Raw genomic sequence first — 27,952 nt, 5'->3', positions numbered from 1 at the left:
ACTGAGAGGAAAGAGCCTTGTTTTCACCAGAGGCTAGGAGGCCTGGTGTTGGTGGAAAACAAGAGGGAAGCTTAACTCACGGGGACACTTCTAAAACCACACAGAGGACTTGGCTATTGTCTCATGAGGAGACCACAACTAGATATTGATCTGGAGAGCCCATGAGGGTGTGTTTAGCTTAACTGACAGAGTTATGTGTGGGTTTAGTGAAACTCCAGAGCTTAATCTGTCCTAAGCCAGTGTGAGTTCCCTTTGGAGTTAAGGGTGAGTGTTTTAGGAGAGTGTTCAGGATCGTGTTGAAAAGGTTTACCCTAAACAGAGACTCCTATGAGTGTGTGAAGTTACCTTGAAACTGAAACAGCCATATTTAAGTGAAACTGCATTTTTATCTGTAACCTAAAAGTAAATAACTGCCTCAAGGAACCAGAAATGCTTAAGTACTTCTCTGTAACAACCTGAGAAGAAAGCTTGTAAAATAAAATCTAGTTTTATTTTAACTGTTTTAACAGTTAAAAGCCTCTCTAAGGCCCTTTCCGCACGGGCATTGTATGGCGCCCTGGGGACGGCAAAAACGCCGTCCCCAGGGAGCCATTCGCTTACTGAGAGAAGCGCCCAGCTGCTCGCAGCGAGTCACAGCCGCCTCGACAGCGCCAAGCCAAGCGTTTGTTCCAGTGAAGTCGCGGCAGGAGCACACTTTCCTGGAAACGCCAGCTGGGACCCCGCTGCCATGCGAATGGCAGCGGCTTCCAGGCACTTCTTCCCCTCCTTCCCTTCAATTACCTTGTTCCCCGGCCCTCCAGCGCGTCGCCGAGGCCTGGGGACATGCCCCCCTGCCCTGCGACGCTGCAGCAGGCGCGCAGGGCAGGGGAGGCGTGTCCCCAGGCCCCGGCGACGTGCCGGAGGGCCGGAGACTCACGGTAAGATCCACAGCGAGGCGACAGGCCAGCCCAGCGGCGCCGCTCTTCCCAGTTCTTTTCTGGGACCCGAATCCATGCAGATGGTCCCCAATGCCGGATGTCGGCTGCGGCGTCCGAATGCATGCTGGGACCCGGCCGCTTCCACCTCCGTGCGAAAGCGGCCTAAGTTTCATCTTTTTACCTCAGAACTGGTGGCAGCATATGTATAAGTTTCCTAGCAGGAATTTTTGACTAAAGGAATTGTGTGAGTGCGTGAGTGGTGAGTGCCTAGGCAAAAGGCAGCTATCAAACATAAAACCCCAGAACACGCTGCCCTCCCCTGTTGGGCCTCTGTCATTCTTCAGGGAGTGGGAAGTGTTGCAACTATCACTGGAGTGACAGGCACCATTTACACATAGATGATTTGCTCCAGGTTCATTGATAATAGGAAGCAAGGTTTTTTTTTGTTTCAACACCCCCTTAGCATTATGGGGTTTCCTGAACTTTTTTTTTTTTGAGTTTTCTCAAACTTCCTTTGCTGCAAAGTTTTGGAAAAGTATGGATAGCTTCTGTGTGGGTTGATAAGCTTATATATTCCTGTTTACATGGTAGCCATTTTCCCTAATGCTGTCCCCACCCTCACCCTGGTGGCTATTTCCTACTTGTGGACTTATTTGTTTGCTTTTAAATCAGCAATTGGATATTATTGTATTAGTATACATTAAATAAAATAAAATTTTAAAAAATATAAAAATATATGCAACAGGTTCTCCGAATTCCCAGCTTTCATTTTTTTTAAAGCAAGTCTCTAGAGACCTCAGTGCCCACGCAGGTACAAACAGGCACAGACATTCCTTTAGTTAGGCAGGGCCCGAGCCATTTAGGGCATTTTACATTAATGTCAACAACTTGAATTGGGCCTGGAAATGAATTGGGACCTAGTGCAATTCCTTGAGGACTGGTGTGATGTGCATCTCGCCAGATGTATCAGCAAGCAGTCTAGCCGCAGCGTGCTGCACCAGCTCCAGCCTCTGGATCATTTTCAAAAGTAGCTCTACATAGAGTGCATTACAGTTACCAGAGTATGTAACGCTATGGCCAGGTCCCCTTTGTCCAAAAATGGGCAGAGCTAGCGGAGCTGGTTTTGAGGAGAAAGACTTTTTAACTCTTTCATCTCCCATTTCCCTGTTGAAAAATGGTGTCCCAAATCCATTTTACTGAGGAAAAATATACAAGTTCCCATATATTTTTCCCAGCAAGAATAAAGAGGCGTGGCTTCGGAGAGGTGGCACTTCTCATAAAGCAAAATATCTTGCTTTTTTTATGTAATTGGGTCATTTGGTCCTTAGGTAGAGTTGGCTGCTTATGCCAACATGCTGCGCTTCTCTGATTTCTTTCTGGTTTTGCCCGAGTCCTTTGTTGTTTTAAAAGCGGCTACAGTCCCCAGGAAGGCATTCTTGTTAGGAGCAGGATTGTAGTTTAATATCTATAAAAACAGACAGTGGTTAGCGCATTTTTTATTGTATGTATTTCTATTTTATTGCATTTTATCATTTTTGTAATCCATTTTGCACAGCTTATTGTTTGTGTTATACTCTTTTACTCCATTGTATTTCAATTTGTATAACCAATGTTAAGAGCCAGCATGGTGTAGTGGTTAAAAGCAGGTGGATTCTAATCTGGAGAACCAGGTTTGATTCGCCACTCCTCCACCTGAGTGGCAGAGGCTTATCTGGTGAACCAGATGTGTTTCCACACTCCTACATTCCTGCTGGGTGACCTTGAGCTAGTCAGAGTTCTTCGGAACTCTCTCAGCCCCACCTACCTCACAAGATATCTGTTGTGGGGAGAGAAAGGGAAAGGAGCTTGGAAGCCACCTTGAATCTCCTTACAGGAGAGAAAGATGGGATATAAATCCAAACTGCTGCTGCTGCTGCTCTTCTTCTTCTTCAATGTCATGAGTAGTTTGGCCCTCAGCACTTTCCTGTCTAACTTTGGAAACTTTCTTAAAACTAATAGAATAATTAATGGAAAATCAGAAACATCCCAGCAGATCATCCTAGCAGGGATACCGCAGCAGGCAGCCTGAGACAGGCAACAGAGAGAGGAATATGGTACATTGGATGTCATTTTTTTAAAAAAAAAATCCTTTGAAGTAGTAAACTTTCATCTTTAAAAAACTGAAATGTACTATTAATTACCAGGGAATTCCAATAGTTTAATTGATGCTCTGCTAATTAGCAGGTTGGTCACAACAACCATCAAAGTAAAGTTAATAATAAGAAACAGAACACTGATTGCAGTGTGCTTTTCCTTCCCTTCCATTTCTTAAAATATCTGACAAATAAATCCTTTACAGGGGTTTTTGCAAGATGGGCCACTATGTGGCATTACACTCAGGCTGCTATCTGCAGCATTATCAAAAAAGGACAGTTCTCGCCCTAAGACTCAGTTGCAAAGTGCTCAGCTGCAGCAAGGACGCTCTTGTGGTATCTGGCATCCAGTGACTTAGAGAAGAAGAAGAGAAGAGTTTTGGATTTATATCCCCCCTTTTTCTCCTGCAGGAGACTCAAAGGGGCTTACAATCTCCTGCAGCCCTTCCCCTGCACAAATGTAAACACCCCACCTGTAGGTGGAAATTGGGGGCTTAGAAAGAGAGTCTCGAAGAACTGTGACTCAGCCCAAGGTCCACCCAGCTGGGTGCATACTTGAGAGGAGTGCCCACAGGCTAATCTGAATTCCCCAGATAAACCTCCACAGCTCAGGTGGCAGAGCTGGGAATCAAACCCGGTTCCCCCAGATTAGATACACGAGCTCTCAACCTCCAACGCCACTGCTGCTCTTTAGAGGAAACATTAGAGTTGACAATATGAGGTTGGGAAATTCCTGGAGATTTTGGGGTGGAGCCAGAAGAGGGTTGGGAGGGGAGGCACATCAGTGAGGTCTAATGCCACAGAGTCCATCTGCCAAAGCTGCCATGTTCTCCAGGTGAACTGATCTCTGTCATATGGAGATCAGTTGTGATTCTAGGAGAAGACCAGGCCCCACCTGCAAATTAGCAACTCTATGAAACCTTCCCACCGCAGTGCTTCTTCACCTCACCAGCATATGCCTATAGCAAAGTTAATCTCTTGTTGACGTCAAGTAGAGTCAATGATTGTAGGGAGGAGAGAGGTACTTTATGTCTAGTGGCTATACCATGGGACTATGGTACAAATCACGCCCCCTACACCATACATGTGAAAAAATACAACATACAACATCAACAAGCTTCTCAAAGCTAATATGAAAACCCACTAACGAGCAGCCAGAATCTGGTATTAGTCTGGCTTCAATAAGTCTTCAATGGCTCGTGTGTTTGTGCTATTTCCACTATTCCTTAGTATTGTTCCAAAGTATTTCATTCATACAGATCAAACTGGACCGCATTTATCTCTGTAGAGATTGTCTCTGGCTGTGAAATGTACTTCCTTACTCTTTGGACTGCAAGCCATTTTTATGCAAATTGTGGATTGTTGATACTGTATCTGTCAAATGCAATGTCAATACTGTCAAAATGGTTTCTACTGTGAAAAACAGATTTCACAAAATGGTCATTCAGGTCAACAAAACTGCTTCAGCCAGATGTTTCTCTAATGCTTCCATACATTTGGCCATCAATCACAAGATATGAAGTGTTGTCAAGTGTCATATGGGGATGACAAAAAATATTGCTTGCCAAGATATCAGAAAGGACCAATTTGTTTCCTTCTGTGAAGTTTCTGTTCAGTTCTGCCAGTACAACTGGCATTGGATGCAGATCTTGTTGCAATATATTCTGAAGTTCTACTACCCTACCAGTTTTGTAGGCCATGATTATGCAATATAAGATGTTGAAGTCAGCTTTTCAAGCAGCATCCTTGTTTTGTGTTTGTTTCTGCACCATGTCACAAGATGCAAATGTACAAGCCTTCACCTTTCATTTTTTACTGAAGTGTCAAATTTGATTTGCAAAATTTCCTGGTTTGGCAGTACAAAGGCAGCCCAATCTTATCATGTCTCAGAAGCTAAGCAGGATTGGCCCTAGTTAGTATTTGAAGACCACTAAAAGATTACAGAATCAGGCATTGACAAGCCACCTCTGAATTCCCTTGCCTTGAAAACCCCATGGACTGACAGCACTTTCTACCACCACATGTATTACCTCTGTAGCCATATCTGTTGTTTGCAATGGCATAGAGTTGTAATAAGTAAGATCAAAGACCATTGTTGTAAGTTTTAACTGCTGCAGCTGAATGTTTACATTGTTTTATTGCACTGTTTTATCTGATTTATGTTGTTCGCCACCCTGAGCCCTATTGGGAAGGGCGGGATATAAATTTAAAAATATAAATAAATAAACAAACAAACAAACAAACAAACAAATAAATAATATACTGAACATTTCTAAAGTCTGGAACATTTTACATTTGTCACAATGATTTCATCATTTTCTTGAAGGAGTCAAATTGCTGTGTGTCACTTGATTATCAAGTGCAAGTTCAAATGTTGTTTGAATCGTAATACAGCCTTATAAAATAATGAAAGAGTTCTCCTGCTGAGTGCTGAACAAGTTTTTGTAATTCCTATAACTCCTTTCCTCACTTTTTCTGTGTTATTCGGCTATTCTCAAGTGCAGTGAGTCTTCCATCTAATTAGTTGCTCTACTGGAACTAAAAAAGAATCTCTTGGATGTTGGCACACCTGTGCAAAGGTAAAACATAGTTTGTTAGGTCTCGAATCTTAAGCCACTAAACAGACTCTGGATGGTTGATCAGTAGCATTTACTGAGAAGCATTAGAGCACCAAAGCTTGGAAAATCTTGTTCTGGCAAGTCTGGCTCTTGCCATCCCTTTTATCCCCTGCGAATCCCCCCTCCCAAATTCCCAACAAATTGTGGAATACAGTCTCTGGAACTGACCCTAACGTCAACGGCAGAAAGTGAGAGAAAGCCACCTGGTTTCCTGCCCTCACAAGATACAGATAGACTCCGTTTCTCATGGGAGCAGGGCGTCAGGGGAAAGCCAAGTTAACCACAAAGCATGTGAATACAATCCCCCGACACTTATCTGTATAAACATAGCACCTTCTTTTGATTGCATAAAAATGCACACTCTAAATGTCATTTACCTGATGGCTCACAAAGACCAGAAGGATAGAAACAACATCCAGACATGGCCAGCAGATTCAAAATTGTGCTTCTGGTTACCTGAAGGAATGGCAGATCACAAGTACAATATCAGCCCCCCAAACGTCATGTGCTAATGAATCCCAAAAGATAAGATTACGGAAAATAAATCACATACATCATTGATCTCTGTGAAGCATTTAGTACTGTGCAACTCTACTTCCTATATAGAAAAGCCCTCTTGTATAATTCAGTTTTGCATAGTTTGCACACAGCCTAGACAGTAAGGGGTATCAGCCACATCAAGGGCTTTGGGGGCTAGGCTGAGTTGGCAAAAAGCCTTTCTTGTTACTGTGTTAACTTCCTTTTCCAGTAATAATGTTGGGCCCAATATAACAAGGCTCTCAGCTGAAAGAGCGAGTGTCAGCTAAATATACATAAGAATGCACGAAGAACTGAACTGTGTGTTATTTTATATCCATTCTGCCTCTATGCTATTAAATCATATGAGACCCTACAAAAACAATTACACTTGCATACACTGATTTGTTTTTATAGTACCTTTATTCGTTGGAATACAAATATGCTATCCTTCTCCAAACAAGCCAAAACTCTCCTTTGGAAAAAGAACTCTTAGGACCTGCCAACACAATACATTTTCCATAGACAGAGGCTGTCCAAGGGCATGCAGTTCATTAAATAAATTGGGCATGTGTAAAGCAGACTATTGCAGTCTACTGCTATTGCTACCATCACCTCATCATGTGTGCAAACCCAAATTTTGTTCGGATTGCTTTGGCACAGAAACTGTGTTTTATGAACTGACCCTAATTCCCTGAAAATGATGGGAAGGGGTATAAATCATTAGACAGTTAAGTCCAAGGCAGAGGATCAGATAGTACATTTTGCCATTGTGATGTGATTTTGCTATCTGCTGTTAACTAATATTCCTTACTGAATTAAAGTGGCAGTTTACTATATCCATTTAATATAAACTAGACTTACGGGCAATGTCTATAGTAGCTATTCATAATCTCCCTCCCTGACATATTATCCTCAAAGTTCCATTGATTTAATATTATTTATTAAACTATTATGCTGCTGTCAATCCTTGTTACCTTGCAGTCTGAAGTTAGTAGGAGAAGAACACTGGTCATTCAGAGAGTGTATGTTACCATCTTCCCCATTCCTTTCACTGTTTATTACCTCAGTTGTGAAGAGGTTTAACCATCTCTCTCCCTCTCTGTGGATGGGGAAGAGTAATCAGAGATTAAGGCCCCCAGCAGGAAAAAAAATACCATAAAGACCACCCTCCAAAACTGCCATCCTCTCCCAGGGAACCAATCCCTCTCCTGGGAATCAGTTGCAATTCTGAGAGATCTCCTGGCTCCACCTTACATGGTTTTTAGAGGGAAGCCATGTAAGCAAGAACTTAGCTAGCAATGAGACAGACAAAAGGACAACTCTCCACCAGCTCCTTGCTGCCTGTTGGCTGGGGTTGGAGGGAGGAATGGTCAGACAAAGGGAAGGTTTGGGAAGGTTTCCACCAAATGAGCTAAAGTTACATTAGCTGTCATTAATTCCCCTGCCCCTTCCAAGTTGCTTGCATTGAGTACCCCAAACACAAGTATCCTGTATAAGGGCTTTTGTCTTCTCCTTCCGACTGTCCAGTCTACCTCACCAATGATCAAAAAGAGAAGGGGTGGGGCTCAGGCCCACTGTTATATAGGCATCATCTGCCTCCCCCCAAATTTGTCACAAGAAAGCAGCATCCTGCTATTTGGCTCATTGTTCTACAACTGTGGCAAATTTAACTCCTTATCCTGCAATTGTGCAGGGCCTGCAAGATGGAGCTGTTCCACCAAGCCTATGGTTGAGACGGAAACAGTAACATCTAAGGACCTCAACCAACTCCTGGCCCCCCTCTCTCCTACTCCCTTCCTACCACTAAATTGTGATTTTAGTTGCCATCTGTTTTTAGAGTATTGCTAATGAACAATATTAATTGTATTTTAAATGAGGTAAGCCACCCTAAACCCAAAAAGAGAGGGGTGCCTGTAAATCATCATCATCATTATGCAGCTGTCTGAACTGCAGATTCAGAAGCTAGCATTCTCTCTTACTCTCTCTTTCTCCCCAGTCCCCTCTGGGCGGATGGGGAAGAGTTACCAGAAATAAAGGCAGCTGTGGGAAGCGGTGGGGAGAAAAAAATGGTCTGACTGTATAGAGTTACAGAGGGAGTTACTTAGGAGATAACAGCATCTGCATGGCAAAATTTAGAATACTTGCAATTTTCTGCTCTTTGACCTGAATGGAATTAATTCACAGCATGCAACACTGCTGAGCATGATATATCACTTGCCAATGTTTCCTCTGAATTACACTTCTGAACTATATGAGTGAGCCTCTGCGAGAACATACAACAACTAAAAAAGCTAATCATTCTGGGAACTAAGGCTCGGACTCAACAAGGTGCTTAAGCTTGTTGAGTCCCCCTCCCCTTCCCTTTCCTCCCTTGCATGCCACCCATCCCTCCCCTCCCCCTCCCTCCGCTAGGGTGGGTAGGCCAGGTCCAGATGTCGGGCCCCCTCCCCTTCCTTGCATGCCGCCCCACACTCCCTCTCCTCCCTCCCCTTCCCTTACATGCCACCCCTCCTTCCCCTCCCCCTCCCTACGCTAGTGTGGGTGGGTCATGTCCAGTAGGAGTTTCTAGTATGGCTGGTTAGAGATTTTGGTCATTGTATGGCAACAAGACTGTAACAGAGCAACTCAAGACAAAGAAATATACATAGATACTCCAGGCACAACTTAGAGATACTAGAAGATAATCACACATTATGACCATGTTCCCAGAAACAGTTAATTCCATTTGTTAAACCCTAATGATGTCACATTATCTGCACTCCAAGTGGAGGGTCTGATAACACTGAGGAGGGAACTAGAGAACAGATACCTGTTTGTAAGAAACAGCTTATGTGCTTTCACTTTTAAAATAAAACCTGGGACTAGTACCTGGATAAATCTGTAATTTCAATCACATGTTCATGTGTACATTTATGAGTATAAGAATTATTTAATGGATATACAAAGGAAGTTCAAGTGTACACTGTACATTGACTGTACATGCATTCACTGTAACTTGTGAACAGAGTTTTTATCCTAAAAGCATTAGTGTTTTTTTAAAAAGAACCTCCGTTGAAATGCAAAAAACACTGAACAAAAATGTTCAAAAGCCAGGGAAGAATAAGTCCAAACTTTATATGAGTTCCACTTGCCCAAATTCCCTTTTCAGTGCAACTCTTAAGGGTACAGGAAGCTGTCTTCCTTGGTAATTCCTCACATGGCCTAACTCCAGATAACAAATGTTTCTGCTTTTTGTGAATTCCTGAGCACATGTCCCCTTTCTTTTTCTGCACCACATAATTCCACCAAAATAGCTAATATGTCCCAAGAATAAGTGTTCATTAAATAAACTGGTACATGCCTTCAGTTTTCCATTTATTCTTTTCAGCAACCCACTTTTTAAATTGATATTAAGGTTCTCTCGGCTTCCTTTTTTATACACCTTGTGGAGCTACCCTCATTCTTGCCAATTCTGCTTCCCTGGGTCTGACAATGGAAAGCCTAATAGCTAGGAATCCTCCAAAGATTACCAAAATTGTATCTCCATCCCTTTCAATACATCTCAAGATCCACCATTAAACATTCCCTGGCTCAGTTGCTGTCCAAGGGTGGAATCCCCTGGGCAACTTTTCTATCCAAAAATCACACTACAGTTTTGGCTGGGGTAAATCAATTGGCCATAGACACTCTTTATTAATCAAGCAGAAGTGTGAGGCCAAGCAGGGGTCTTGATCTGGACAACTAAACATCATAGCAAAGTTCCTGTGGGCAGATGTCCTGTACGGGGGCTTCGCTGTGCTGTGGGGCTCTGCCGGGCGGACGCTGCTGGCAAGAGGTGCTCCCCAGATGCCCTGTTCGGCAGGGCGGTTGCCTTTTGCCGCTGTCTGTCATTCCCGCGGGGAGGGGGTAGCTCCCTAGCTCCCCTCCACCGGCCCTTCCAGATCAATACCCATGCACCAAAACCGCCGATGGCTATGATGAGTTAACATGCATTAACAATTTCTTAAAAACAGGGAGAGGTGGGTGGGCAAATCGTTGGCCGACCCAAGCACATGGCCAGCACAAAGGATAGCCTGCTCCTTTAAAGGCTCGGGCTGCCCCTCCTCTTTTCTGACGTGGCCAGCCGAGAGCTTGCCCGGCTGCTGCCATTCGATGTCTTGCCCTAACTCTAGCATACCACCCTTACTTCTTGCTTCCCAGCCCTTACTGGGGCAATTTGAATCAGCCTCTTCCTCTCAATCTCTGAGCAGCAACTGTGGCCCGTGATGATTCACAGCCAGCTTTCTGCAGAGAATGACAACATGCTTTTCTCAGCAGAGCCAGGAAATAATTTTGCATTATATTCCGCACCTCCTCTCCCTACTTAATGTGCACATGACTTTCTGGGATTGAGCGCACGAAAGAGAACAATTAATCATCTTAGCAAATTCTTACGACCAGCCTCTTCCTGATAAAAATGATTTTTTTTTAAGCCTTGGGTACCTGTGCTGAAGTTATTCATGTAAAATGAGTTTTGCCGTCCCTCCAGATTCCAGGTAAATTTCTGGAAGGAAAGCATACTTGCCATGGAGAAGTCTAAGAAGAGCAACAGCTGCAGTTTCCCCTACCCTCTTTTAGAGGCAGAGAAAACATTCTAATGTAGATTCCAGATACAGATTTTTAGCAAAATGTACCCATGTGTCCATGCATACATGGTACAGCTTCCACCAATGCAGGATTTCTACCCAGCATTGGCAGGATCACTATGATAGAATGAGAAGTTGCTCTTTGGATGAAATTCCCCTGAGGAAATATCCCAGCAGGAACTCATATTTCTTCCCCTGCACTTTTTCCAACAGGTAATGCTACACAGTCATCCTCTGAAGGAAATCAATTGTTTACTCGGTGATATAATGCTGCTACCAGTATATTCCTTGTTGTTCTCTCAGCAAGCCTTCTTTCTGCAGCTGTTAAGATCAGTAGCTGTTTATCTAGGGCAGTGGTACTTGCTCTGTAAAGATGAATCAGGTAAAGATAAAATTGGGCTAACCTTTCCAGGCATAGAAACAGCACATCACAAACTGTATGAGTGCAAATGCAAAGAAATACCTTAAGACGTTTGGCAACATGGACTTCTCCCCCCTGGGACTTTAAACTTTTCTGGGACTTTTCTGGGACATAACTAGGGGTATGCGGCAGGCAGGCAGGCAGGCAGGCAGGCAGGCAGAATTTGGGTTTAATAGACCTGGAAAATTAAATTAAAAGTCAAATCCCTATGCCAATATGGGTTTTCTTCTTGGCTTTAATTTTTAAATATCAGATTTTTTTTTTGGATCTATTAAACCCTATAGGACATATTTGTTGGACTCTGGTGCTCCTTTAAGATAGAGGCACCAGATTTGCAGCCTAGCTGTAGGTGCCTCTCCTTAGTTTGGTAAAGATTTGGTCAGTTTTATGAGCCCCCTAGAAAGGTGCCCCATCCATTCTCAATTTTTTGAATGGAGAAAAAATGGAGGTCCTTAACATTGGATCACTTTATCCAGTCTTTACCAGACCTGGAAATTCATGTAAAGAGAGTGACCAGCAGCAATGCTGCAAATTTAGGTGCTCAATCTTTCAAAAAAACTAGTGCTCCCAGACCCCCGCAAAGATCCCACGTATGATATAACAAAGCTGAGCACTTTAAAAATTAAAGAACACAATTCTATGTTAGTCAACAAGAAATGAAGGGAAAATAGGGACCAATAAAATGGGATCCCCTGACCCAATCACTACCAAACTTGGATGTTCTTGTAATTGGTCTTCTGCTTCAATAGAAACCATGGAAGCATCTGTCACATATACTCTAACACAAACTCTCTAGAATCCACAAAACAAAAAAAATTAATTTGAAAGAAAAACTTTTTTGTGAAGTTAGTAGGAAGGGCTAGATTAGACATGGCAGAATATTATGGGAGCTTCATTTTAAAAGTCCTGCATTATGCCTGTTCTTTTCTGTATGAAAGGATTAAAGAAATCTTGTTTCTGTATCACATATTATCCCAATCTTCCTCCAAGATGCTCAGGATGGAATTTGTGGTGCTCCCATTCTCCATTTTCACTCCACAGTAACACAGAACTATAGCCTGTCATATGGCCACAATCATCCAATGAGCTTTTTGGAAGAGTGGGGATTTGAATCCAAATGTCTCTGAAGTTCTAAATTGACACTAACCAATATATCACACTGTTTTTCTGCCCTAGGCACTCCAACTGTGTTGTAAACATTTTGGATTTGGCACATGTATCAGGCACATTGGGGATGATTCTGTGGGATACCTGAGATGGTTGTAGGAAGGTAAAAGATCATTTCTGCAGCATAGCAAACTACACCTCTGCAAGTGAGCAATCTGAACTAGAGAGACACTGTGTATTGAGTCGCTATAAGTGTGTGTGGCTGAAGTATAGACCATGATCTGCCTGGCCTCTCACGCCTTTTATTTTTCATATGCTTTGGGGTCCTAGTTGGCATACATCTGGAATACGTTGTAGTAAATGGGAAACACTGTCACTAGGCTTTTTGCTTTATATACATAGGTAATTTCCACACAACTGATACCATCCCCATTGCCCCCCAATCATGAGATACAGGACATGCTGCCATGTTTGGAACTGTGTGGGATTTTGAATGAGCTAAGTGAAGGCAGGAGGATGCATACACCTTCAAATGAGAAGAAAGAAAATGAGATTGGGGAGAAAATAAGCAGAAGGGCCAATGAGACCAATGAGACTTAGTGAATCACCTATATCCTTGTATAAGGAGGAGTACTACAACTAGCAAAGGTGAGCAGGCCATTCATTTTACAGGTGAAAATTCCGGTGGGCCATTGCCTTAAGCCCCACTCACCCCATAGTGGGGCCAGTGAGGAGGGGAGCCGGTGCCGCTGGCATAGAGCAAAGCCAGGAGCCACTGTGCTTATCTCCACTGTCATCATCCTAAGCCTGCAGCACTCTTGCTGGCTTTACTATCCCTCGGTCAGCAAAGAGGAGCTGTGCCCAGTATCATCCCAGCACTGCTGAATTGTAGCCCAGCACTGTGCCCAGCACTGCTGAATTGCAGCTGGTGAGCAGGAACATGGGCAGATCAGTACTTGGCTTCACCCCACTGGTACAAGTTGGTATAGACAATGACCAGCAGCACAGCATTGTTTATACTCTTCTTCACCAACCTCACAGTAGCCAGGCAAACAAGGTGCTACTGGCTACTGGCATAGTGCTACTGGCACAGCAGCAGCAGGCTTATGAGACATAATAGTGTGTCTGGAGAGAAGTGTGGCGATGTCCACCTTTGCCCTGCTGGTTTGGGCAGGGTGGGGCCAACAAGGAGGTGCCAGGCAGTGCTTCCTTTCTCTCCAGCTGATTCTTAGGCCATCCATGGGACAAGGGGGCATGACTGTAGAGGGGACAAAGCCATTTTTGCCCTCCCACTTTGCCCTGACTTCTAGTTAAGTGTTGACTTAACAGTAGCACAGCAGGCAGGAACCATTCAACAAGTGAAACTCTTTGTCCAAAATTGGGGTGCAGGGGAAAGCTTCATCTATTAATGTTCCGTATGTCACACAACCATTATGTGCACAGGAGTCCTTCCAGCAAATAATTAACCCCAGTCAAAAATGGTTGTGTATCTGGAACCTCTGTCAAAGAACAGTGTTTCACACAAGAGCCCCCCTGTGTGGCTGTGCCCCTGCACTGAAGTCCACTCAGTTTAATGGATAAGGAAGCCTGGCAAAAGAGAAGGAAAGAACATTAAGAGAAAACAGAGTGGAAGTAGAGGGGAGATAATCAAGGTGAAAATTGACAGGATTTATTTTTAGCTGTAACCTTTCAGACACAGGGAGCCCAGCAGTTGCTACAGTAACACATAGCCACAAGAAAGAGGCATGCATTTATCAGGGGAAAACTAGCGCAGGGCCTTTTGTCAGCCTCTGTCCCTCCATTCTTCTAAAGTGAGTAAGCCATAGGAAGCAGTGAACAGTTTGGGATGCAACTTTCATTGTGTAGTTTGCAGAGGACAAGGTTTGGGAAGTAACCTCAGCTGGCTATAATGCCGTAGAGTTCACCCTTCAAAACTGCCATTTTCTACAAGAAAACTGATCTCTGTAGTTTGAAGATCATTTGTAATTCCAAAAGATCTCCAGGCCTCACCTGGAGATTGGCAATCTTGAAACTGTAGCAAGTCTCCTCCAATGTAATTAATGTCCAAGTTTGCACACAAGCCCTGGTTTGTCAGCTTCTTGCTTCTTTCCCCACCTTTCACCAAACAGGATATTATTACCTCTGGTGCTTTTCAGATTACTATTGTAAACCAGATGTCATCTGTTGTTGGCCCAAAAACAAGTAAATCAATACTGGGATGGCCGTTTCATACAGTTCATTTCAATCAGTTTTTGGGGTGTCTCTAAGGCACTCTGGCCATTTCAAACAATGCTGCTATTTTTCCCCCCACCTTTTTTTCCACATGATGGAAATGTCTAAGTAAGACCAAGGTTGCCAGATGCAAAGGAGGACCAATAGCAATTATATAGAAATACAGGTTTTTGCATGTGTAGCTTGTCAGACAAGGTTAGTAAAAGTTGTATCTGACAATTTCCGTTTCACATAACTATTAAAGATACAGGAACCTTTCCATCTTTCCATCTTCTGTCCTTAGCAAAAGAATAGCCAGGTTCTGAATGACCCCATATTTGCAATCACAAGAAGGCCGCCATTCATTGATGTGTTTAATTTGGAAGGTCAGGCCTATCCTAGCTACTTTGCTAAAGCACTATGCTGACTAACACAGAAAGAGCCTAACTCTACTGAAATGCCATTTCCCAGGAGGCTCAAGGTGGATTGAGTAATTAATCAGAGCTTGAATGAAGGAGGATAAGGAAGCGTGAGTTAAAGTGTTAATGACTCTTAAAAGCTTTCCACTTCCAAAAGGGCATAGCTTCTGACTAATTATCTTGTTAGCTCTAATGGGAAATCTTTGCAGCTACTCAAATCTGCTAAGGTAACACATTTATTGGCATGTGATAAGGTGGGAGCTCTGTTGCTGGATCAGCAATTAATTGGGTTATCCCTTTCCCACAGTTATTTTCAATAAACATCCATCAGGATACCAATGGCTGCTTTGTCCTTAGTGCAGTGCTGCAAAAGCCACGCGGATTTGTACATTATCCAACTGAGTGGAGGCCTGGGACACTGTGTCCTTTTTAGAGAAAAAAAGTTTCTACCTACTAACCCTTGTTTACTTAGCATGGCGCTCACTTCATCAGACTCGCCTGGGCTTTTAAAGAAGGTGTAATCAGGATTTCCTGAAAAACACAGAAAAACATCACTTAGTTAATGAGCAAGAAAGAGAACAAACTCATTGATGAACAGCAAAAGAATGAAAACCTTGTTTAACTCAGAGATGGTTTAAGAACTGAATCTAGACCTTGTTCTCCAAAGGTCCATGCACTTTCTGGGAACCCTACAGCAAATGAAACCATTTACAGCTGCTCAAGTGCCCTCTAGAAAAATTATCTATGGCAATTTTCCATCAGAAATAATTACGGCGGACAGTTTTCACAGTGGTCCGTATAGCTCTCCCTTTAAAAACAGTTGGATCTGCAAGCAATTATCAGAAACAATTCTTTGCATATCTTAATCAGCCAGACTGCTGAAAGATGATGATTCACAATTCAGATAGTCCTAAAGGGTCAAATTTAGCTTAAGTGGGAGTTTTTCCATTGATCTAGGGAGGAATAGTTTGAACTTTACATATAGATGCTCATATAGGAGCTAAGAAATAAGAAATAAGAATTTATCTTAATATCCCGCATATCAAGTGGGTACATTTAAAGCTGTATTCATGCTCTGCAATAGCCACTGTAGCTTTTGGAAAGGGATGGAATACAAGTCTAAATAAGACCACTAGTTCTTTAAAATACTGCACCTCTTCATCTGAAAATGTGTATTGTGTTGCCAATTCTATTTCTGAACACAGAAGACATAATGGATAAGACAGAGGAGATTGCTCAAGCAGTTAATGTCTGAGTGGAAATAAGATTAGCCAAGTCACAAACTATACTCCAAATATAAAATGAATTCACATTCTGTTACAAGAGGAGAGGCCTACTGGTTAAGAACATAAGAACATAAGAACAAGCCAGCTGGATCAGACCAGAGTCCATCTAGTCCAGCTCTCTGCTACTCGCAGTGGCCCACCAGGTGCCTTTGGGAGTTCACATGTAGGATGTGAAAGCAATGGCCTTCTGTGGCTGTTGCTCCCGAGCACCTGGACTGTTAAGGCATTTGCAATCTCAGATCAAAGAGGATCAAGATTGGTAGCCATAAATCGACTTCTCCTCCATAAATCTGTCCAAGCCCCTTTTAAAGCTATCCAGGTTAGTGGCCATCACCACCTCCTGTGGCAGCATATTCCAAACACCAATCACACGTTGCGTGAAGAAGTGTTTCCTTTTATTAGTTCTAATTCTTCCCCCCAGCATTTTCAATGAATGCCCCCTGGTTCTAGTATTGTGAGAAAGAGAGAAAAATTTCTCTCTGTCAACATTTTCTACCCCATGCATAATTTTATAGACTTCAATCATATCCCCCCTCAGACGTCTCCTCTCCAAACTAAAGAGTCCCAAACGCTGCAGCCTTTCCTCATAAGGAAGGTGCTGCAGTCCCTCAATCATCCTCGTGCCCTTCTCTGCACTTTTTCTATCTCTTCAATATCCTTTTTGAGATGTGGCGACCAGAACTGAACACAGTACTCCAAGTGCGGTCGCACCACAGCTTTATATAAGGGCATGACAATCTTTGCAGTTTTATTCTCAATTCCTTTCCTAATTATCCCCAGCATAGAGTTTGCCTTTTTTCACAGCTGCCATACATTGAGTTGACATTCCCATGGAAACATCAATTAAGCCGCACCAGCCCCTTCCCTGGTCTGTGACTGATAGCACTGACCCCTGTAGCGTGTATGTGAAGTTTGGATTTTTTGCCCCTATGTGCATCACTTTGCATTTTGCTACATTGAACTGCATTTGCCATTTCTTAGCCCACTCACCTAATTTATCAAGGTCCGCTTGGAGCTCCTCGCAATCCTTTGTGGTTCTCACCACCCTACATAATTTGGTATCATCTGCAAACTTAGCCACCACGCTACCCACCCCTACTTCCAGGTCATTTATGAATAGGTTAAAGAGCACTGGTCCCAAAACGGATCCTTGGGGGACACCACTCCCTACATCTCTCCATTGTTAAAATTTCCCATTTACACCCACTCTTTGCTTCCTGTTCCTTAAGCAGTTTTTAATCCATAGGAGGACTTCCCCTCTTATTCCTTCATTGCTGAGTTTTCTCAATAGTCTCTGGTGAGGAACGTTGTCACAATCCTGTTGGCAATCCAAGTAGACCATGCCCACTGGTTCCGACTTATCCACATGCCTGTTTACATCCTCAAAGAACTCTAGTAAGTTTGTAAGACAGGATTTGCCTCTGCAAAAGCCATGCTGACTCTTTCTCAGCAGGTCTTGCTTTTCTACATGTTTTATAATTTTTATCTTTAATGACAGATTCTACTAATTTACCAGGAACAGATGTCAAACTGACTGGCCTGTAATTTCCCAGGTCCCCCCCTAGATCCTTTCTTAAAGATTGGTGTGACATTGGCCATCTTCCAGTCTTCAGGGATGGAGCCTGATTTCAAGGATAAGTTGCATATTAAAGTGAGAAGATCAGCAATTTCATGCTTGAGCTCTTTAAGAACTCTTGGGTGAATGCAATCTGGGCCAGGGGATTTGGTAACATTTAGTTTATCAATGGCTGCCAGAACTTCTTCCTTGTCTACCACTATCTTTGTTAGTTCCTCGGATTCGCCTCCTAAGAAGCTTGGTTCAGGTGCAGGAATTTTCCTCACCTCCTCTTGGGTGATGCAAAGAATTCATTCAGCTTTTCTGCAATCTCCCTGTCATCTTTTAGCACACCCTTTGTTCCTTTGTCATCTAACGGGCCTACCGCTTCCCTTGCTGGCTTCCTGCTTTTGATGTACTTGAAGAACTGTTTGTTGCTGGTTTTGATGTTCACAGCCATGTGTTCCTCATAATCCTTTTTTGCCTCCCTTACAGCTAACTTGCTTCTCTTTTGCCACCATTTGTGTTCTCTCTGGTATTCTTTATCAGTTAAGTTGGACTTCCATTTTCTAAAAGACATCTTTTTTTTCCTAATAATTTCCTCAACGTCCCTTGTTAACCATGGTGGCTTTCTTTTGGACTGGGCGCTGCCTTTCCTAACCTGCGGAACACATTCCAGCTGAGCTTTTGTGACTGTGTTTTTAAATAACCTCCAAGCATCTTGGACATTTTTGACTCTCTTGATTTTCCCTTTCAGCTTCCTGCGCACTATCCCCTTGGTTACTTCATGCTTGGATATTTAATGAGGCCAACAATGATAAAATATTTCTTTCAGCAGGTCTACATTGAGATTTTGTGGCAAATCCACTATTTCTCTTACCCTGAAACCAAACACATTTAAAAAATTTTGGAACAGATCAAGACAGTTTGCCAGAGGAAGGAAACCAACATTTCACAAATCCCAAGTCCCTCAGAACACATAGATGACATTGATTCGCTTTCATGTTAAAAAACACTGCAGGTGTAAAGGAAAACAAATCAGCAACATATATTGTAATATATACAGCCTTGCCACTGTATATATTAAGCAACATAGCATACCTAAAAACATGTTGTCTTCTGGACATTACTTCCAACAGTTTAAATTTCTTTTCGGACATTGTTAAAAGAAAATGTAAAAAGTTCTCCAAGGTCCATTACACATAGCACAAATAAGACATCCTGGGGTGTCTTTAAAAAAAGCCACCTCCTAATTTTTTGTTTGGACAGCATCAAAGAGGCTTTGTTTCCCCACCAGCCATTTCCTCCCGCCCGAGTTTAAAGCTCTCACACTCCACATTTTGTGCTGCAGGGATTCTCCGTGCACGTAGCGACTTGGTGAAGGTTACCCAGGACATTTATTCTGCAGGCTCTGATCCTGGATACTTTTTCAGCCCCAAAAGTACACAGTTGTACTCAGCTCATCCTGCTGATTCCATCAATATATAGTTTTCTCTTTTTTATTTTCAATGAGCTGCCTTCAAAGCTACAAAGACACGATTTCAGAATCACAGCTGATTTTCATATCATGTCTGCATAGCTTCAAAGACAGCTGATAGAAATTTGTGTTTTAAGGGAAAACTATATATATATTTCCAGAACTGAAGGACAAGCTGAGTACAACCATGTACTTTTCAGACTGAAAAAATGGACAGCAGCGGAGCCTGCACAGCAAAACCTTAAGCAAAAAGCAGCAGGCACAGAGAATCTCTGCAGCAACACAAAATGTACACACAACAGCAGAGGAAACTGATCGGACAGCTTGTTGGGTGGGAAAATAAGATGTCTCCTCAGCTCCTGAGTTCGACAGAGCAGGAGGAAGTGACTTGCAGCTGACTTGGGGGGGAAGGTGTCGGTAGTTATACATCCTCAAAATATGACAGCTCAAGCAGAAATAAGGTGTCTTGAGGACATCTTCAGGCAAAAGCTGTGCAGCGTTCCTCCTCGAGATGCCTTTTTTCCCGTCCTCAGGATGTCTTATTTGTGCTGTGAAGAATGGACCCAAGAGACACTTGAAAATAGTTGGCCCTCAAGTTAGGACTGAGCTGTAATCCCCTCCCCCACCCCCAAAAAACTGTATCAACTCTGGATTATTTGGATGCTTTTCAAAACTAACTTAACTGAAGGGAGATGGGAGGGGGTTGCATCCTATTTAACAAAATATGCATCTGTTGTAACGGCAGTACGTAATTTAATAACAGAGAAAACAAATGTTGCCAGATTAAATTATAAGGCTAAGGAATGGCTGCCAGAGGGTGTTATTCTAGTCTACATGCATTGGCAGGCTCTGTATAGTTTACCAGCCAAGAAGAGCTGAGTTGTTTGTTTTTTTACCACTATGAAAAGCCATAATATTCTCTAAAATAGCCCATTGAGCTCTTTTTCTCCAGAAGAACTGGACATGAGCAAAATCACCATATTTATTACAGCTGTGCAATTTTTTTGTTTTTTATTATTTTTCCTTTTTTAAAAAACCCCTATAGTTCTTTTTGTCTTGTCACTGCATCATTCATCACCTCCCATTAATTTCAATCAGAGATAATTTCTATTCAATTTGGATTAAGGTTCTGGATTGTACACCTCGCCCAAATAATTTTCTCCGACAAATTTCAAGAAAATAAGATAATATCAGAAATCAACATTCTCTCATTCAAAGCAGGCAAAGGAAAACATATGATAGTGGCATTCTAAGGGAAGACAGAGTTATGCAGTAGACACACGAGACTTGCATTTGGCAACTGAAGAAAACTGGCAATATTGCAGACAGAACCATGTTGGGGCACATCAAAAAAAGCAGAGAGCAGGACAAGATAGACACAGCAGGTTAGAACCCCAAATGCCAGTCAGCAGCATAGTGGACAGAGGGGGCTTGAATGCAGCAGCAGCACACTGTACAGTTTGGCATCCCAAGAAAGAGAGGCAGCAGGGAAAGTTGGGCATAGATTCCTGGATTATTCAACCAATGAGTGTGAATGCTTGATGGAAAAGCAAAACTTAGATAACAGGATTCAGCGGAATTCACTTTAAGTGAGGAGTGGGCAGAAAATTCCACCAAGGGCTCAGCTATTCTCCCTGCTGAGCCCCACTCCTGGCTGATCAAGCCTGAAAAATAAGGAACAAGCCCTTCCTTCAGAGTTTTAGAAAGTTATGTTCAGGCAGCCACATTGAACTCTGACTAGTACTATTTTCCTGATTAGTACCATTTTCCTTATTTGAAATATTGGGCTGGAAGATAGATAGAGATGTGGCAGCAGGTTAGTTGTTTTGGGCCCATTAAACGTGGAACGTTTACCTCGGGACTTTTGATTTCTCAGTAAACATATAATGGAGTCTCCTCATGTTTCCCTGTTTACGTGTGAGGAGGAACTCACTCCTGCTGTTCAGTTTTTCTGCAGAGAACTCTCCTGGGCCTGCTATTCCTGGTTCTTAACTCTGCCCATCATCCAGTCCTTCTTAAAGGCACAGATCTCATCACACCCACTAGTCTCAAGGTTGCTGACTTTGTAAAAGCTTTTAAATTACTGTTATATTGATATATCAATATTGTAGCCCTTTCCAAAATTCATCTCCCCCCTAGTTGAAAGAGGTAAAGCAATTCCCTTGGCCACAAACTGCTGAAGAAGGGGACCATGTGTAGAGCTGATATTCTCTCCTCCTTTCCTCCACACACACATATATATTTCCTGAGGTTGCTGCTACAGGAGATAAGAAAGGTTTCTTTTAAAATAAAGGCATGTTTGAAACAAAAATTTTAAAAGCCCTCCCAGTCATTGGGGAAGGCAAAAGTAGAGCAGGGGAAGTGGGATGGAGTCAATATGAGACCCTGTTTGTACAGTTCCTTTGAAAATCCCTCTCTGTTATGATTATATTGAGATATCAGTATATCGATATGAGCATTTAGGGAGGAGCCAGCAACATGGAAGGGGGAGCGAGGGAGGAAGACATGGATGGCAGTGCAAGGGAGTAGGAAGGGTGGAGCTAAGTAGGCTAGTCATGGTCAGAGGTAACATGTCTGGGGCAAAGCTGTGCTCACTTGCAAATCTGCTTGCTCCAGCAGTGAAGCAAATTAACAGTTGCACTAGAAGTGGTCTCACTTGCCACAGAGAATGGAAAATGAAAGCAGGGCTCAAAGAAATACGTCCATACAAGAACTCTTGCTGTCACACAATAGACACCTTATGCATTATCGGCCTTAGTCTTATTGTTATACTGTGCTTTTAAATGTGAAAGGGTTTGAAATCATGCTTTACAGGAGAAAAGATAAAAATATTTTAATAAAAATAACCAGCAAAGTTGGTGACTCAAAGAAATATTAATATGTGTATATTCACTTCTAATATTAAGACAATAAATCAGTATTTTGTGTGTAATGTGAACAGTCACAATAACACCCAAAGCGCAGAATAATTGCAGAGTATAGAATTAACAGATTTACTCAAGAGCTGACATAAATTGTAGCAATGTGTTGGGAAATGGTCAGTTATTAAATGCATATCCTAATGTCCTCAGATCTTTTCTTTCACCTTCATTTTCCAGTAACCACTGACTAGTTGCTTGCAGGCTGCCTGCTTGTTGCTTGAAAAAAATGGAATTCCTGTTAAAATAACCATATTTTTGAGTACCTGGGGTTTAGGAAGGAATACTTAATGGTCCCAGGAGTAACAGGAATACTGGAATCCCATATCACCTAAATAGAAATCTTTCACAAGGGCTGCCATCCATGTGGGGGCTGGAGATGTCCCAGATTTACAACTGATTTTCAGTCAAAAAAGATCCATAATCCTGCAGAAAATGGCTGCTTTGCAAGGTGAACTCTATTTTACTTAGCTGAGTATCAGTATTTATTGGAAAATGCATATTTAGCATGTGTTTTACTAAAGATAATGAACAACATGTATGTCAATTTTTATGCTAACAAGTGGACAAAGCGTAGGTTAAGGGGTGACATGATAACCATGTTTAAATATTTGAAGGGATGTCATGTCGAACAGGGAGCAAGCTTGTTTTCTGCTGCCTCTGAAACTAGGACACAGAGTAATGGATTCAAGGCGAAGGAAAAGAGATTCCATCTACACATTAGGAAGAACTTCCTGACTATCAGGGCTGTTCGACAGTGGAATTCATTGCCTCGGAGAGTGGTGGAGTCTCCTTCTTTGGAGGTTTTTAAACAAAGGCTGGATCAGCATATGTTGGGAGTGCTTTGATTGTGTGTTCCTGCATTGCAGGGGGTTGGACTTGATGGCCCTTGTGGTCTCTTCCAACTCTATGATTCTATGACACTGGCATTTGTCTCTGATTTAGTATCATGGTCCCCTCTGCAACCACGCATACATGTATGTGTCTGTATCTACCCCATAACGCTTAACATCACTTCAGCTCACTTGACAATATGGTTTACCAATTGGGTATCACTTATATGTTGAATTTTTTGTGTGTTTTTCAAGGTTTGTTATATTGTTCTTATGTTTGTGTTGATTGATCTTTGCTGTACAGCATGTTTGTTAATGTTTAAACACTGATTTTGTGGAAAGTACCAATAAGATTATGGTTAATTTTACCAGTCATTTACATTTTTATTCCTGTGAGTGGTTGTGTAGGTGGGGGCCCCAGCACTGTTTTGCCTGAGGTGTATAATGCTGATAAGAGGGCCCTGTGGGACAGCACCTCAACTCTGGCACTCCCTCCCCCTTGAGGCTTTCTTTTAGGTGCCATGTCAAAATGCATCTTTTTGCCCGGGCTTTTAATTAGGGGTTTTATCTTATCAGCTTTTTAATGGTCTGTTTCTGTTTCATGATGATTCTGTTTCATGATGAGTAATGCTGTTCATGTCCAATGGCTTGTTTTAATGGCTTGCTTTGTTGTTTTAATTGTAAGTCACCTCAAGCAGGGCCCTGAAAAAAGCAGCACAGAAATATCCTCAATAAATATATAAATTGACTTGCGTGGACTTAGAAGTGTGTGACTCTGCTTAGGATGGCTATGTTGAATAGTGTTTTGTAGTATGCAAATATGGCTTAAGAAGCCTATGGAATGCAATGGATGCAATGTTGGATTTGAATATAGAAAAACAAAGTTCAAGTTCCTTATACTTGCTTAGTTAGATGTAAGCCCCATTCAGATCACCACAGCTTCATTCCTAGTAAGCAGACTTCAGATTTCAGCCTTAATCACATTAAATGAACTCCCAGTATTGTCTGTAAGGCTTGCAAGGTCCATTGACTTCAATGGAATTAAAAGGATTTAACTCTGTTTAGGATTATGCCTTTTTCCAATGCTGACCCAATTCTCAGGAGCCATTTTTCTATAACATTATAATTCCACATAACTGTAGTAATTGTATGAATGCTGCAACTACATGGGTGTGCCCAGTTTGATGCAAGGATGTAGATAAGGGGGGGGTTCCCGGGTTTAACCCCCCCGCATTACTTGTCTGAAGCTCCACCACCACCACCCCGTTTGTGGGTTTTTTGTACTTTTAAGTTGTTGTTTTTTCACTTTTGGTTTGCAGGGGGCGCAGTTTTAGGCTAGCAGCACCAAAATTTCAGGGACTTTCCCTAGCTACGCCTCTGCCTGGAGGGGAGGGCAGAAGGGATTGCCGGCTGCCGGCTGAGAGCCCAGCCGGAGGGGGGCGGGGCAGGGGAGTCTGCCGACCCTGGCCTCGAAGAGCTGCTTTATAAGCACTGAGGCCGGGGCGGGGCTTGGGGAGGTGTGGCCACACACCCCATGGGCAGGCAGCGGTGTGGCCTCTCCCCCTCAAACCCACCCCATTAAAAATCTATACCTACATCCCTGGTTTGATGGGGTCTTTTGTACTGGATACTTAATGTTTAGTGATGTAAATACATCTAGCAAGTCAAGAACAATGAAGAGGCTCTGCTTCAATCCCCTCCAGAATTGAAAGTGATAATACCACCCCAGAAAACCACAAACATCAAATTTCCATGAAAAACCAACATAGTAAGGTGTGCATTGAATATCAAGGCAAAGGCAGATCTTGTAGAGTTACATTATTATCAGGCAATTAAAAATAAAAGACTTGCCTACAAACTTGAATATACAAGGGAACAAAGACCTTCTTTGGGAGGTCATGGCATGTCAAGAGAGTCATGCACAAAGGCAAAGAGTAAAGGCTGAGAAGTTCAAAAGAGCAATAAGTGCTCCTATGCCTTTTGAAAATGCAAGGAAACAAATGCCCAAAGCAAAAACAAAGATGAAGAAGAGTTGGTTTTCATGCCCCACATTTCTCTACTACCATAAGGCAACTTACAATTGCCTTCCCCTCCCCCCAACAGGAACCTTAAGAGATAGGGTCTGAGAGAGTTCCGGAGGGTGTGGCTGGCCTAAGGTTACCCAGAGTGGGATCTAATCTGGTTCTCCAGATTATAGAGTCCACTACTCTTAACTACTACACCATACTGGCTTAGGTAATGATATCAAGAGAGACAAGGGCCTCCCGAGCTGTTTATTCTCTTTGACTGCCTTCCCAGGACTCCCTATTCAAAGCAGCTTCTACATTCCAGGTAGAAAACATCCTATGGTACCTCCTTTGTTTTTCCATTGTCCGCAGACAGGAAAGTGCCTGAACAAGCACAGCTCTGAAGTTGATGACTAGCACTTGGAACTGAAGGGGTGCATTGAATAGGCAAGTTGATGCCTGTGCTAAATTTTTTAGCAGCTTTCAGTGATTGTACTTTGGTTGTAGTTTTAAAAAGCATTGGCATCATAGGTGAGAAAGAGGAAGCAGGGAGCTTATAAAAGTTCGCGCTAATCTTATTACTAATCACTGGAGCCTATGAGACAGACTTTAGATTGTATTTCTAATCGGTCATTAGCTTTGTGCGTTTCAGGCCATTGCATAATAATGCAAGTGAGTTCATAGAATGTCTTCTTGTTCTCACTTCCCCTACCTTTCATCTTTACCTGCGTTACTAAAAAATTGCTGCAAGATCCCTTAATCATATCCCCTTTCTCACCCTTAAGTAACATTGTGATGTTGATTATCCCTGCCATTGCTTTATGGCCGCCTCACTTTTTACCTCATGCCAAAGCCAGCTAGTGATCAAATGAGGACATCCTTGCTGCAGCGGATCTCCATTTCTTATCCCTCCTTTTAGTATTGCCAGCGAATAGTGCCCTATCAACAGTTTTATGTGGGGAAAGTGTTGGTATAAAAGGCGGGAAAGAGGAAGAAGAAAGGGGGTCTGAATACCCAGAAATAGGGGGCATTGCATCTTTTTTAAAATTGATTTACTTAAATATTTATATTCTGCCCTTCTCATACTCAAGACAGCTTACAAATTCAAATTTCAATCATACAGAATACAATAAAATCCCACATAACTTCTCCCTCTAAAAATACCCTATACCCCATTAAAAGCTCTAGCAAATGAATGCTCCTATGCAAATGAATGCTCCTATGCAAATGAATGCTCCTGAGGTGGTGACCCCAGACAGCTGATTCCATAAAGTGGAAACCATGATGGAAAAAGATGTGGTAATGGCCGCAGGTTTAGACAGCTTTTAAGATTCATGGAAGATAAGTCTATCAATGGTCTACCAGCCACAGTGACTGAAAGGAACCTCCATATTCAGAGGCAATAAACTTCTGAATACCAATTTCAGTAGGCAACATCAAGTGAAGACCTCAACCTCTATGTTCTGTTATTAACCCCCCAGAATAACTAATTGGCCACTGTACGAGACGAGATGCTGGACTAGATGGATCACTGGTCTGATCTAGCAGGGGTCTTCTTATGTTCTTGACAACTAGTACATGGCAACCTGACAATGACAACTACCCCACACAGTAGGGTTGCCTAGAGAAGAAAAATGACTCTTTTAAAGGGATAGGGCCCTTTTCTCCAGGCCTATTGGCAACTCTATCACAAACACATATGTGAAGAGACAGTTTCAGAGAATAGCCATGTTGGTCTGTAATAGAGCAGCTAGATTCAACTGCAATAGCAACTTAGAGACTAAGAAAATGTTCAGTCTATGAGCTTTCAAGAATCAAAGCTCCCTTCATTACAAGGGAAGAGACAGTGCTTTTGATATGTGGGATCATAAGGGAATAAAGTAAGGAATAAGAACTCCAAGTTAGTACAAAAACCAGTGATCCCACAGTAAAGTACAAGAGAACTAATGGCCTTAGTCACAGCTGAAATGCAAGTTCAGCACAGATTCTCAGGTTTCCATGAGACTTTTAAGGAATTGTAACATACCTCGCTTTGATCATTTAACACAAAATTACTTTGTCCTGGCTTGTGCAGAGATCACACAACTTTCCTGCAGCTAGTTTCTTAGCATAATATGAAACCAGAAGTGGCAGAAAAGGTATTTCAGACAATGCCAAGCCACAACCTAGACAACCTGTGTACACCTTTAAATTCTCTGATGTAGAAGAAGCAGCTACTTCTACCCCAAATGTATCTATGGTCATCTTGAAAGAAGATTTCTTCTTCACGCTTCCCACTCTCAGAAAGTCCAAATGAAACATTTAAAGCATTACTAAGTTGTTGTTTTTTTAAATCCATATTTGCTGCTGGGAGGGCAAGAAAAGACTTATTTGGGGACAACTGTAACTACTCAACTACCTGGTTTCACAAAAGATAGGGGACTGTAATAGGACTCATTCTCTACAGTGTGGGTTTTTAGCCCCAACTGGGAAGAAAAAAATGAAAAGAGGGAATAAAAGAGAGGAAATCTTGTATATGTTTTGTTTTCACATATGTTTTGATTTTACAAGACAAACACTCCTATGGAAGCTAATCACGACCCAAATTCTCATAATTCCAAAAGAACCTGGATGCTCAGGGTTTGGCACCCCTGCACTGAGCATCCTCTATGCTCTATACTGATGTCTTGTCTATTGCACCATGAGGGGACAGAGAGCGTAGGAACAGAATGGGTAAGTCTCTTCTCCTGATACCAAAAAGAATTTCAAATTTTCATACATCATAGGTACTTTCTGGACTGGACCCCTAAAACTGATTATTAGTCCTTGTTTGTCATTTGAACTTCTAGGAAGCCTGCTGTTGATGCAAAAAGTATCATCTAAATGGAGTCCTCAGTGGTCTTGCTGCCCCTTTTCAATCTAAGACCATACATGACATCACCTATAAACA

Source organism: Sphaerodactylus townsendi, linkage group LG03 (genome assembly GCF_021028975.2).
Source record: "Sphaerodactylus townsendi isolate TG3544 linkage group LG03, MPM_Stown_v2.3, whole genome shotgun sequence".
NCBI lineage: Eukaryota > Metazoa > Chordata > Lepidosauria > Squamata > Sphaerodactylidae > Sphaerodactylus > Sphaerodactylus townsendi.
This window is presented reverse-complemented; position numbering follows the sequence as displayed.